This window comes from Bidens hawaiensis, unplaced genomic scaffold (genome assembly GCF_021521415.1).
Source record: "Bidens hawaiensis isolate Kalapana, Puna unplaced genomic scaffold, B.hawaiensis_p1.1 tig00022511_1, whole genome shotgun sequence".
NCBI lineage: Eukaryota > Viridiplantae > Streptophyta > Magnoliopsida > Asterales > Asteraceae > Bidens > Bidens hawaiensis.
Genome location: NW_027493505.1, coordinates 189,868 through 202,590, shown reverse-complemented (window position 1 = coordinate 202,590; position 12,723 = coordinate 189,868). Strand labels below are relative to the sequence as shown.

Sequence of the window (12,723 nt, the reverse complement as noted above, 5' to 3'; positions counted from 1 at the left end):
TAAAAAAAAAAAAAAAAAAAAAAAGCGTCACTAATCGCTTAAAAATATGTCGGTTACATCAGTTTGAAGGACTTGTCTTCGGATATGTTTTGGTCCTCATTTTCTACTTGTAGATTTTGAGGATAGCCATTAACCAGATTACTGATAGTGACCGGGGCGGTTTATGATGAGTTTTTCATTCTTTCGCTTAAAATTAGTCGATAATACTTAGTTAGAAGGACACATACTAGTATGTGGTCGGTCCAGCTGATCCATTGGATCTTCGGGATGGCCGTTTACCTGAAGACTTTGTTTTGGTCGGGGCGATTAATGTTAAAATTTTGAAAGAAATGGGAAATGAAATTATTTTTCAAGTCTGTTACTTCGTAAGAAGTACGTTTGCTATGTTAAACGGAAAATTGATCCAACCTTGGAAAATGATAGAGATACTAATTCTGTGTGCTTAACTAGTGAAGTTATTAGGCTTAAAAGGCTTTAGGACAGTCATTGTATGTCATGGTAACTTTTTATGGTGCGTAAAAGTAGATGTGATACAAACTAAATCTACTTGATTTTACGTGGAAACTCCTTAAGAGTTTTGCATGTCTTCATATATATCTTTCCGAATGATAGGCAGAAAAGCGATTACCCAGTCATACACGAGCCCATGTGTGTTCTGATTCCCGTGAAGATAGCGTCTCAAGATACTGCAGTGATCCAGATTCGGGACTTGCAGTTAATTTCTACCTTGAAGTCTATGTTTATTAAAAAAAAAAAAAAAAAAAAAAATTGGAGTTATTGAAACATATTAGAGATGACAAAATCAAGACTTCACAATCATTGAGTAAGAGAGAAGAACGGGAACCAGATCAAGAATACTTACAAGTTTAATCAGACACTATGGGTCGAAGTCAATTCGGGGTGACTTGGGGAAAGCCAAATACGCTTTGAGAATAGATAGGAGGCATCAAAATCTCTGAGTTGTTGCCCACTTAAATTTTGAAACTTAATCGAACCTAACTCGTATCACAGAAACGATGAAAACCACTTTAAGTTATACCTGCTTACAACCTGTCTCTATATGTCATAATACAGCTAAACACGGATCTATGTGACAGTCACGTAATTAGTATGATTCCTGTTCGGATCTTTTCTAAAACGTAGCAGTCCCTATCGAGACTGAAATTTGATCCCTTATACTTTAAATTTTTAAGTTTTTATACTTAGATAGTTTTATGATTTTTTAACTGGTTACTTAGAATTGATCATGTTATTTATTTTTTAAAGGGAAGTTTTAAAGAGTTAATTGAAAAATGTTCAAATTATAAGGTTTGATTTTGTAAATATAGGCGATGTTGTTAAACAGGCAAAGTTGTGAATAACTTCGCCTAGGCGAAGTTATCTGTAACTTCGCCTGTATAACTTCGCCCCTATATAAGGAATTCTTAGAGTCAAACAACTCATTATTCAGCGAACTTATACCCATCGATTTTTCACAGCGAACTTGTCATTACGTATCCATACTTGTTCACTTGTTCTTCGATTTCAAACCGATCTAAAGGTTGTTTGGGTTCTTTTATTTGATGTTATATGTTCTCTGATTAATCTAAGGTTGTTTCGACAACCGGGTAATAACCTCGGACGACCGACCATTAAACCCGATTTCAAAACTCGTTTTCACGTGGGCATGTACAAACTGATCGTCAAACTATTGTTAAACGCTTGAGTTTAAAAGTCCTATATCGTCAACATACCTTGAAAACTTCAGATCTTCATGCTTGAATCATTCGAACTGTCGCCGATTCAGATTCAGGCGAAGTTAGGGTTTAGGCGAAGTTATCCGTAACTTCGCCTGAAGCTTAAGTTCGCCTGAGGCGAAGTTATCCGTAACTTCGCCTGAAGCTTAAGTTCACCTGAGGCGAAGTTATCCGTAACTTCGCCTGAAACTTAAATTCGCCTGAGGCGATGTTGAAATGAGGCGAAGTTAACATTAACTTCGCCTAGATCATTTTTACTTAATATTAATTAGACGAACTTAAAGCTGAAGCGAAGTTGTTCCCAACTTCGCCTCAACTTTAACTTCGCCTATACAGAGTTTATCACAACTTCGCTCATGGTAACCAGCGAACTTGTGTTATTCATTAACGTTTATCTAACTTGGTTAGTTTGTTGCAGATATGGCTGCGGTAGCTGGTGCTGGAGGTGCAGGAGGAGACGATGGTGATAACCAACGTCAATTTTTCCCGGGTCACAATATGTACATCACCCTTGACCCGGAAGCGAGCGGCGTTGAGGATTACCGCGAGATCTTAACTTTCCTCCTACGCTCGAGGATTTTTCATGCTATCACGAACACTCTGCCGATATCTCTACCAAATATCGAAGACTTTTGGCAGACGGTAGAATACGACTGTCGTGTTGAGCCCCCGGTCATGCGAGCGACTGTGAACAATCAACAAGTTCAGTTCAATTCTGAACAGATTTGGGTGGCATTACGGTTTGGAGAAGAGACGAGGGATGACCCAACTGAGTTTGTGGCTCCGTTTCGTGATGGAGCGTTTCTCCGAATGGGCTATTATGGTCCATTAGGCGATACACAGAGGCGGAAGGGTTTTCTACTTGATCAGTGGCGCTTCCTTATGCACGTCATGATAGTTTGCATGTCAGGAAGGAAGGCGGGCACTGATGGTATGGGTGCGACCATGCAGTCTGCAATGACTGCACTGACCTACAATAAACACTACAGTTTTAGTCAGATGGTCTTTTACGAGATTGACAGACAGAGAAGGGCGATGTCTCGGGAGCGGTTCATTATGTTCCCACGTTTCATTCAGATGATATTGAACCATGTGGCTCCGAATCTACCTCAGAGACGACCAATAAGATACGTGGAATCTGTGAGCAAACGTATCTTTGCTCAATGCCGCACTTCGAGTGCGAGGAGCAACCCTGAACGTCGTCCAAGGCATACTCCACTGTTTGGGTTTTTAATCAACCCAGAGTATGTTCCTGCTGGTGGGGACGAGTTCAGAGATCCTCAACCGCGACAGGCAAGAGCAACTCAAGCCGCACCTGCTGTGCCTGTTGTGTCGGCTGCAGAGGATATAGATCTTGATGCTGTTTTTGGAGGTCAAGGCTATTTCGATATGGATCAAGTTGAAGAGGTGCAGGTCTCTGCTGCACAGGGTTCGGGTGTGAGTGCTACTAGAGCAGCTACATCGATGGCTGACTCCGATTTGGATGAGATCATGAATGAGGGGAGACGGTTGATGGTGTCTCGAGAGAGAACTTTTGGGAAGAGAAAGAGAACGGAGGATGATGATGAGTCAGAAGAGGAAGAAGATATACATAAGCTGATAAGAAGATCAAGACGGGAAAGGACAGGTGCTGGCATGGGAGCTGGAGAGACTTCAAGGATGGTACGTTTTGCTCCGGCCTCACTGTCTGGTATGTCTATCGTTCCTACTTCTGTACAGGTTACAAGTACAAGCGCTGCGGATGTTCCCGTGGTGGCTACATCATCTGCTGGCATTCCATCCACCACTACCATCCAGACGTCGACTCCGGAGATCGTGTCTCTACCTCCTCCAACGCTTACTCAGTCGGTGGTAGCTGCACGATTTGTAGAGTCAACGGTCATCACTACTGCAGGGTTATCAGGTATGGTACCACATGCGGTTACGCCTGCTTCTGATGTCTCGCTTACGCCTATGTCTGACTCAGAGAGAATAGCTTCACTAGAGCGGATCGTGGCAGAGCAATCGAAGACTATTCAACGCCTAGTGGAAGCAAATCAACTACAGTCATCCCTCCTGGTTGAGCATGGGAAAATTATAGATGCCTTGAAGGAGTTCTTGGCATCTCAGGGGGAGATGAGCTGTAAGGGCGACGAGCTAAGGACGAAAAGAAGAAATGACCGAGACGATGATCCCAATGCATCGAAAGATGCAGGTGGTGAGCTGCCAAGAACTTCTCAAGCTCTTGGTACTTCCACAGCTGAGGGGGAGTCTGCCGACGCGGCTAGTGGTTCTGGTGGTGATGATGTGGTGTTGGTTGATGATGACGTGATTGATGCGTTGAAGGAACTTGACGATGATATGTTCAGCGATGATGTGTTGTTTGATGAAGATGTGCTGCCGTGTGAGGAGATTGAGAAGATTGGCGCACAGATTGTGATTGAAGATGGGATAGAAGAGGGGGAGATAGTAGAAGAAGACGTTGAACACGAGATCCCAGATGTTGAGAAAGCCGACATGGGTACTGAGATGGATGAGACTGAGTGGGAGGAGCAGCCTAGGTGGAAGGAAGGCTGTGCTCATTGGTTTATTAAGACCAAGAAGCCTGCTGTTCCAGCCATGTTCAAGAAGAGTTATAACATCAAAGGCTATGCTGAGTCGAAAAAGGGAATTATCTGTTGGATATATGATGAACAGATAAAGTTGTTTGTGGTGAAGCGTTATGATGGTATTCAATACTTCAAAAGAACCCTGAGATCTCTCAATACGTTGCCGGAATGTGAGGTGAAGGATTTGGCCAGGTTGGGCCTGATAAATAGAAGTGACGACAACATGGCAAGAGTGATTGGGAAGATCGTGTGGAAAGAAAGCATAAAAGAGAAGAAGTTTGAATTATTAATGTGACAACTGCCCAATCCGACCCGACCCAGGTACCCGTTTTCGAATCCGATTCTTTTTATGATTTAAAATTTGATTATTAATCTTTGTAAATTTAACATTAAATAAATCATATATATATATATATATATTTTATAATACTTACTAATAATAAAAATTCCTTTCCGCCGTCCCGCCCTTTTCTCTCTTGTCGCCGTCCCGCGTTTTCTCTCTTGTCGCCGTCCCGCCTTTTCCTCTCTTGTCGCCGTCCCGCCCCTCTGCTTAATCCTTAAGCCTTGAACCCTTTTTTTTTCTCTTAACTCTTTGCTTGTCCTTTGGTTCTTCCTGCCTAAGGATGTCTGCGCAGCTCCACGCGCCAGACTCCTTACAAGGAAGCCTGCGCGAAGACCAACTGTTCCTGCGATACGCGAGGCGAACTGTTCCCGCAGCGCGCTAAGGATTATAGTTCTTCCCGCGACGCGCTAAGAATGGTAGTTCTTCCCGCGGCGCGCTAAGAATTGTAGTTCTTCCCGCGACGCGCTAAGGATTGTAGTTCTTCCCGCGGCGCGCTATGGATTGTTCTCTGTCTGCCTTCGCCCTCGCGCGCGCTCGAGCCTTCTCGCGCTAGACCTTAAGTCTTTTCTTCAGTTTAGGTCAGCCTGTATGCTTTTGAAATATCTTATCTTTTGTTTGAGCACTGTAGGTCAGTTCCGACATCTGTCCGAAAAAGCCACTTTCGGCGCAGCATGCGCACCAATCCTATTGGTTGACAGAAAAAGTGACTGACATAATCTTTTGAAATCTTCTTTTGCATGTCTTGAACAGTGTTTTATCTGACACCTCCCATGCTCTGATCTGTAACCTGTCAGCTTTTCCCCATCCCCTGCAGCTGCCGGCATATCTTTGGATATCTTTTGCTTTTGTTTTCTTGTGCTTTTTAATATCTTTTGCTTGATTTGATAAGATCCTTTCCTCTTTTCAAGGGATTGTGTTCCCTTGGGTTTTCCTATAAATTAAGCTATTTTCTTGTTTATTAACACTTCACACACTACACTTAAACACTCCCCAAATCTCTCTTCCTTTGCTCTCTGCCGTAGTTCCTCAGCGACGCCACCCCTCTCTTTGCCTCCGTCTTCTCTTCTGTTCTGCCCAGAATCTCGGTAAATATAAATATATATATTTTGTTTTAATTTGTTTAACTAGCAAAAATCGATACTTACTGCATATATTCATGACATAAAAACCAATCGTTAAACCAATAACCTCTTATTTATAGGTTAACTTGTGCTTGTTTAAAATTTGGATTCTTGCTTATCTTTCAACGCACCGTTTACAAGTGAGTAATCTCGTACTTAATCCCCTTTTATTTTTAACGTTTTGGGATGTTCATGTGTTTGTACAACTTGAGTCTTAAACTTGTTTATGAAATTTATGTGCGCAAAACCCCATGTGTTATGGACGTTTACTTGGCTGTTTATTTGTATGTGTGAATCATTAACCGCTTTGTTCGGCCTATTCCGAAGTTTTCATGGATCCATTAGATGAACACGGGAGACCTATCGTTTACGGTTTTCTTGTTTTGTTTACACATGCACGTATGATTACTTGTTTTTGTGCTCGATTGGGAGCACGGATTGAACTATGAGCTATGATCTATTTAGGCTTGATCACAATCTGATTACACCCTATGTTAAACCCCAGTTAAGCACATGTTGCGCGCAGTGTTTGTTATTATCTATTTATATCTATTAAACTTGATTTCTCACCGACACGCAAGTGTTGACGTTTTATTTTAACACATGTTCAGGTTTGCTGTAGCTGCTTTTGGAATCTCAAGGACACGTAGGATGTTTTCTTTTTCTTTGGACCTAGATTAAAATGTAACAAGACAAATTATGTTATTTGGATATTTTGAGTTATGATATGATTTATGTTACTTTATGAGATTTGTGTTCTGCGCGTGCGCAATGAAAATGTATTTATTAAATATGGACACCCAAATAGTGTCGCGAGTAATGAAACAAATACGTGGCGCCCCGATGTATAATCCGCCATCGGTCGGGGTGTTACAATTAAAGCCACAGAAGGGAAAGCTAATGGAGGATACAGAAAGGGGAATGAGAGCAGATGGCAAGCCATGGATGGTGATGAAGTACAAGATATGAAGCTACTGCCAAGATCAAGATATGAAGCTACTGCCAAGGGGGAGTCTGTTGGTGCATAAATGTCAGTAGTTCATATGTCTAATGTCTGTAATCGAGTCTGTAATATTGTTTATGTATTTGTTTGTTTAAAGCGAAGTTGTTGACAAGTTCGCTTAGGCGAACTTGTTAACCAAGCGAAGTTGTTGACAAGTTCGCCTAGGCGAACTTGTTGAACAAGCGAAGTTATGGACAACTTCGCCTGAGGCGAAGTTGTCGTGTATTTATATAGGTTACGGTTGTTCGTTTTAGTGTGGGTTCGAGTACGTGTAATTCAGTGAGTCAAGTGACGTGAGGTCGAGAGTCTGTAAGTATCACGTGTTGAGTTATTAATATAACGTGAGTTTTGTTCGTATCGTATTCGTGTGTTTGTGTGCTTGTGTTCTACGTCCGTAACGATCTACACAGGGATTCCGCACCTGTGTATATCGGGATATCTCGTGTGATCCGTCCAGGGAACCTACATATTTCGTCGACCAATCCCTCCCAATTCACATCTTTGTTGAAAGAATTTTTTTGTAAATCCTTAGATAAGGATTCAGAAAATACCGGATCTCCCTCTACACAAGCAAATTGTTGATAAAATTCCAAAATAGCATTTTCTTTTGACCCTATTTTTTTTTATCATTCAGAAAAGACAAAAATAGTTCAGGATATCAAACATTCTCTAGAATTTCTCTTATATTCAACCCCATTGCTGATAATAGAACTAGAATAGATAGTTTTTGTTGCCTACTCACGCGAACCCATATCCTTGCTTTTCTATCAATTTCTAATTCTAATCTTCCTCCCCAATCTGATATTATGGTGCCAGTATAGACCGAAATTCCGTTATTGTTTAATTCTGACTGGTAATAAATACCGGGACTTTGCAATATTTGATTGATCACAATTCTATAGATTCCATTTACTATAAAAGCTCCAAGAGAAGTCATTAGAGGGATCTTTCCTATCAAAATTGTTTGTTCTTGGATATACTTACGCCTATCGTTTTTCCAAATGAGTCTCGCCGATACATATAATTCAGAAGAATATGTGAGTGATTCATACACAGCATCTCTTTCCTTTATCAGGGGTTCTACCAATTGATATCTTTCCAAAAATAATTCAAAGTCAATTTCTTGATTTGTATCTTCAATTTTTGGAAACTTAGAAAGCTCCTCTGCCAAACCCTGATCAATGAACCTACAAAATCCTTCAAATTGTATCTGATTAAATCCAGGTATTGTGGACATTGCGTCTATCCCGGATTATTTTGAAATTGTAAGTTATTTATATTCATCCATATCGAATTCTAAAAAAAATACCATTTAGGCTGGCTCATTATCCATCAAATATCAAATAAAATCCTATAGATCTAGCAATGATGGAATTTCGATTCTATGAATCTTTGACTGGAATCTATGAGATAGGTGAAACAAAAATTGATACTGAACTTATTTTAAGAGATGCAACCGGAACGGAATTTATAAAACAGTCCTAGAAAAAGAATTCTACCATTTAGGCTTACTCTGCTTTGGGATTTTTTTAGAATATCAAATATCAAAACTGATTCAGTTTCTTATATTATAATCTATAATATAATGTATAACGGTATTGAAATTCTAATTTACTTGAATATAATATTGAATACCAGAAAACTATATGAATGTTGTATTTATTAACTTAACATTAACACGCGCGGATATACCTAATCTATATTTCCGTCTTCTCTATTCTTTTATTGCCCTCCTGTCCTGTCGTCAATTGACAGTATGACTTAGGACGCAATATAATTTAAGTGGTCAAATACTATTTTGGTAAAGCACCTTGAATCCACTGGATAGTAAAGGATCTTGGATCCAACGCAGAACCCTTTGTGAATGAGAGATATAAAGACGAGAAAGACCAATGAAATCAAGTTTCAAGGTTGTAATTGAATGGTAAAGTTTGATTTGATTACCATTAACCTCCAGAATAGTTAACGAGTTTTTCGGTTTGATTCACATCTCCAAAAGGTCTGAGTTATATTAAGGTAAGGTGGCCAAAGGCCCCTATGGTCCAGTGGTTACGACCTCTCTCTTTCACGGAAAAAACGAGGGTTCAAGTCCCTCTAGGGGTATACCAATACTCAAGACTATAGGAGTGGGGTTTTCTATCAAGTGATCCATCTTTGTCATGTCCTTCTAATAGTCTACTCAGTGGGACTTTGTATTTTATATAAAGTGATATGTATTTGTCAAATCTGCCTGGGAGACGAAAGGAAGTTGATTATGGAACGTCTAAAATGAATTAGGCGTTGGGTCGATGCCCGAGTGGTTAATGGGGACGGACTGTAAATTCGTTGACAATATGTCTACGCTGATTCAAATCCAGCTCGGCCCAACAATTTGTCAATCTACTATCAGATGGTAGAACCCTCTTGTTCTTAAAAAATACCTGATATGAAAAAATACCTGATACGAGAGAATAAAAAGAATTCAAAATTTCTGCTAGATCTCTTCTTATTTCCATGGGATTGTAGTTCAATAGGCAAGAGCACCGCCCTGTCAAGGCGGACGTTGCGGGTTCGAGCCCCGTCAGTCCCGACGGATCCAATAAGTACATCAATTCGCCTCTCGATTTTCTGTGAAAGAAGGGACAGAGAGCATAATTGAATTCCGAAGGGGTTTCCCTTCTTTTATTCAGGATTCTGTCGAAGAAAGAACAAACCCTAAACTAAAAAATAACTAAAATAGTGAAGTTGATAGAATATTCCATCTTTTCTCCCGCGACTCATCTTTCTCATACTTATTTGTCTTCCAAAGAAATTTAGATCATTAAAATTTAGAACCTAATTCCTCTCTTTTTCCACTTCGCTTGTATTGTTGGTTGGGTTTTTGTAGTTGGGGCGGGTGGTTAGAGTTCGTTTGATGGTTCTATAAGGAAGACCTAAGGAAGGTAGGTTATAGAAAATAAATAAAAGAAGGATAAATAAAGTAAAGGGGTATTTGATTGGTCCGGGAATCCCATTTTGGATTCAGTATGGATAAAAGATGTTCTTATGTTATACTATTCAATTCTCGACGACGAATTAATTTAATAGCTCAGATATTGTTATTCATGATATTGATCCGATTCAAGATCATCGATAGATAATGCATTCATTGAATTGAAAGGTGAAAGATTTATCATCTCTATGTGATTAAATCCCGAGTTATTTTGAAAAAAAAAAATGATGAGATTATGGAAGTAAATATTCTTGCATTTATTGCTAATGCACTGTTCATTTTAATTCCTACTGCTTTTCTACTTATAATTTACGTAAAAACAGCCAGTCAAAATGATTAATTACTTTAAATGAAACTTGACTTCTGAATTCTTATCAATAGTTGAAGAAATCAAATGAAAAGTATTCTATTTTTGTTTTGCGCCTTAAATGAAATCAACGGGCTATAATCGGCGGTATTCTATGAGATCCGAGAGTATGGTAAGTAAGAAATTGATTTCTTACTTATCATACTCTCTATTAGTGTTATAGTAGTGTATAAAATTGTTTCTAATAAAGTTGGTATACTATATTAGCTTCTATCTTCAATATATGTAGTTATTAATCCATATATGGAATTTACGTAGGACCCAATTCTATTTCTTTGATACATCTATTTATTCCGATGAATCTGAAATAATTGTTTTGTTTTATTGTTATAGAATACATTGATCCACTATAATCCAATGGAATTTGGAAACGAAGATATTTTGATTTGAAAATGATTTCAATTCAAATCAAAAATGCGTTGCAGAACGATCTATAAAACAATTGATACCGTTTCATTCCTCAACTAAATTAGGAGTGCTTCTAAAGTCCACTTCTTCCCCATACTACGAGTGAAAGGGAAAATGTAAAGACTACCATTAAAGCAGCCCAAGCGAGACTTACTATATCCATGTGAATTATGTCCCTTATCTCTATGATAGAATTATTCCATTATTGCTCACTAATAATAGTAGAATAAATGGTCCAGAGTCAAAAAGGGATTCTGGGCGAACACTATTGATGAACCAATCAAAAAATCCATTTCAAAAATTTCTATATGATTTATAATCGGGAAAGACTAAACACAAGTAAAATAAAAAATCAAAACTACAAAGGAATGTTACTAATGGAACATCTAGTAATAAAATAAGAGGGCACATTCCTTTTTTTCTTGCCCTTCAAAGTAAAAATAAATCAATTGCTATCTATTACAAACTTTTTCCTATTTGATCTAATCCGTACCCTTTCCCGATTGTCTCTCTGAAGGATTTGGGAGATAGTATATTATACTTTTGACGAAAGGTTAAAAAAAAGAATCATTTTTTTCATGTTTTTTTCTATAAATTATCCATCTCAATCTAATAGTGATTGAATGCCTGAACACTCAGAGATTCTCGCGAGCCTATATATGTAGATTACACAGTATAGAAATAGAAAGAACTTCCCCCAACCAGTAGTTAAATTATCTCCAATCAAGACCCAATAAGTAGACATTACATTAGTAGTAGAAAGGAATCGGGAAGTCTTGCTTCGACCATTAAAATCAAACATTAAAATCAAATCTTTCTTTTCATTTTGGATTCAAAGATTTCCGATTTCCAATCTTTTACAAAATCCCCAGAACGGATGTTTAGAATCAACCAAGTATTAACAGTCCCCTTATTCTGTTCTGGCTGGGTAAAATTAGGTTGAGTTATATCAGCAGAACAGAATAAGAGATTCCGATTCGTTTGCTGATGAGGCGGCACCCGGATTTGAACTGGGGAAAAGGATTTGCAGTCCCCCGCCTTACCACTCGGCCATGCCGCCAAAACGATACACAATAGGAGAAATTTTTACCTTTTTTGTTGGATTACTCAATTTTAGTTTATTGTACTTGCATCCCCTTTTGAATCCTTTTTCTAACTAAACTTATCAAAATTAGAAAAAACCCTTTTCCCCTTTTGATTGTCCCTTCGATTGATTGTATAGTATCTCAAAACACACAATGCCAAAAAGCTTCCCCTCACTTTTTTATTGAAAAATCAAATGTATATTTTCACTCAAAAAAACCAAAATTTATGACAAATGGGATATTCATTGACTGAGAATTCGTCAATGATTCTTGGATTTGAATCTAAAATTTGGTTTGCCAAACGACATAAGAAAATACAAATTGATACATACTTGATTTATCCTTTTCTTGATTTATTCTTTTGAATCAAAAATCCTTCTCAATTTCCATTATAACAAAAATGATAAGTATATGTAAACCCCAGAACGGAAATTGTTACATGGGTACTAAATTGGCTATTTAGAGTATGTTGCCTATAAATAAAAAAATGAAGGGAATTTTTTGTAACAAAAAAAGGCCCGGCTGGGTATTGACCGGGCCAGGCCAAAAAGGCACTTCGAATAAAATAAAAGCAAGAAGGTCTTCTTTTTTTATCTTTCTTTTTTGATCTTTCGAGCATCTAAATGGAATTGCTAATTCTATAATAACGATAAAGAATGCGAAAGAAATACTTAATTTAATCCTTACTTGATGTGTAATGTAACATAGTAATTATCTTTTTCAATTGGGAGAGATGGCTGAGTGGACGAAAGCGGCGGATTGCTAATCCGTTGTACGAGTTATTCGTACCGAGGGTTCGAATCCCTCTTTTTCCATTGATGACTTTCTATTTTTTTTCTAGTTAAGTGTGTGGAATAGCTAAAAGAAAATAAAAATATGAAGAAAATTGTAAAATAAAGCAAGAAAAACAATTTATTCTTCACGTCCAGGATTACGTCCTGGATCATTGGATAGGAATCCAAAGATGAAGAGAGAAACAAAGAATATCACTACTGTGTAAACGAAAAGTTTGAGAGTAAGCATTACACAACCTCCAAGATCATTTTTTGAAAAAGAAAAACGAGAGAAAAGAAAAGATAATAGATCCTCCATTTTTATATC

At 38.2% G+C, this 12,723-nt stretch overlaps 2 non-coding genes across 2 annotated transcripts; one reads left to right on the top strand and one right to left on the bottom strand.

Moving 5' to 3' along the window:
- Nucleotides 1-11,527: 11,527 nt before the first annotated feature.
- TRNAC-GCA (transfer RNA cysteine (anticodon GCA)) lies at nt 11,528-11,597 on the bottom strand. The gene has a single exon. It is a non-coding gene; the product is annotated as a tRNA-Cys (tRNA).
- A 752-nt stretch (nt 11,598-12,349) lies between these two features.
- Nucleotides 12,350-12,437, top strand: TRNAS-GCU (transfer RNA serine (anticodon GCU)). Its single transcript has one exon. It is a non-coding gene; the product is annotated as a tRNA-Ser (tRNA).
- Nucleotides 12,438-12,723: the final 286 nt, after the last annotated feature.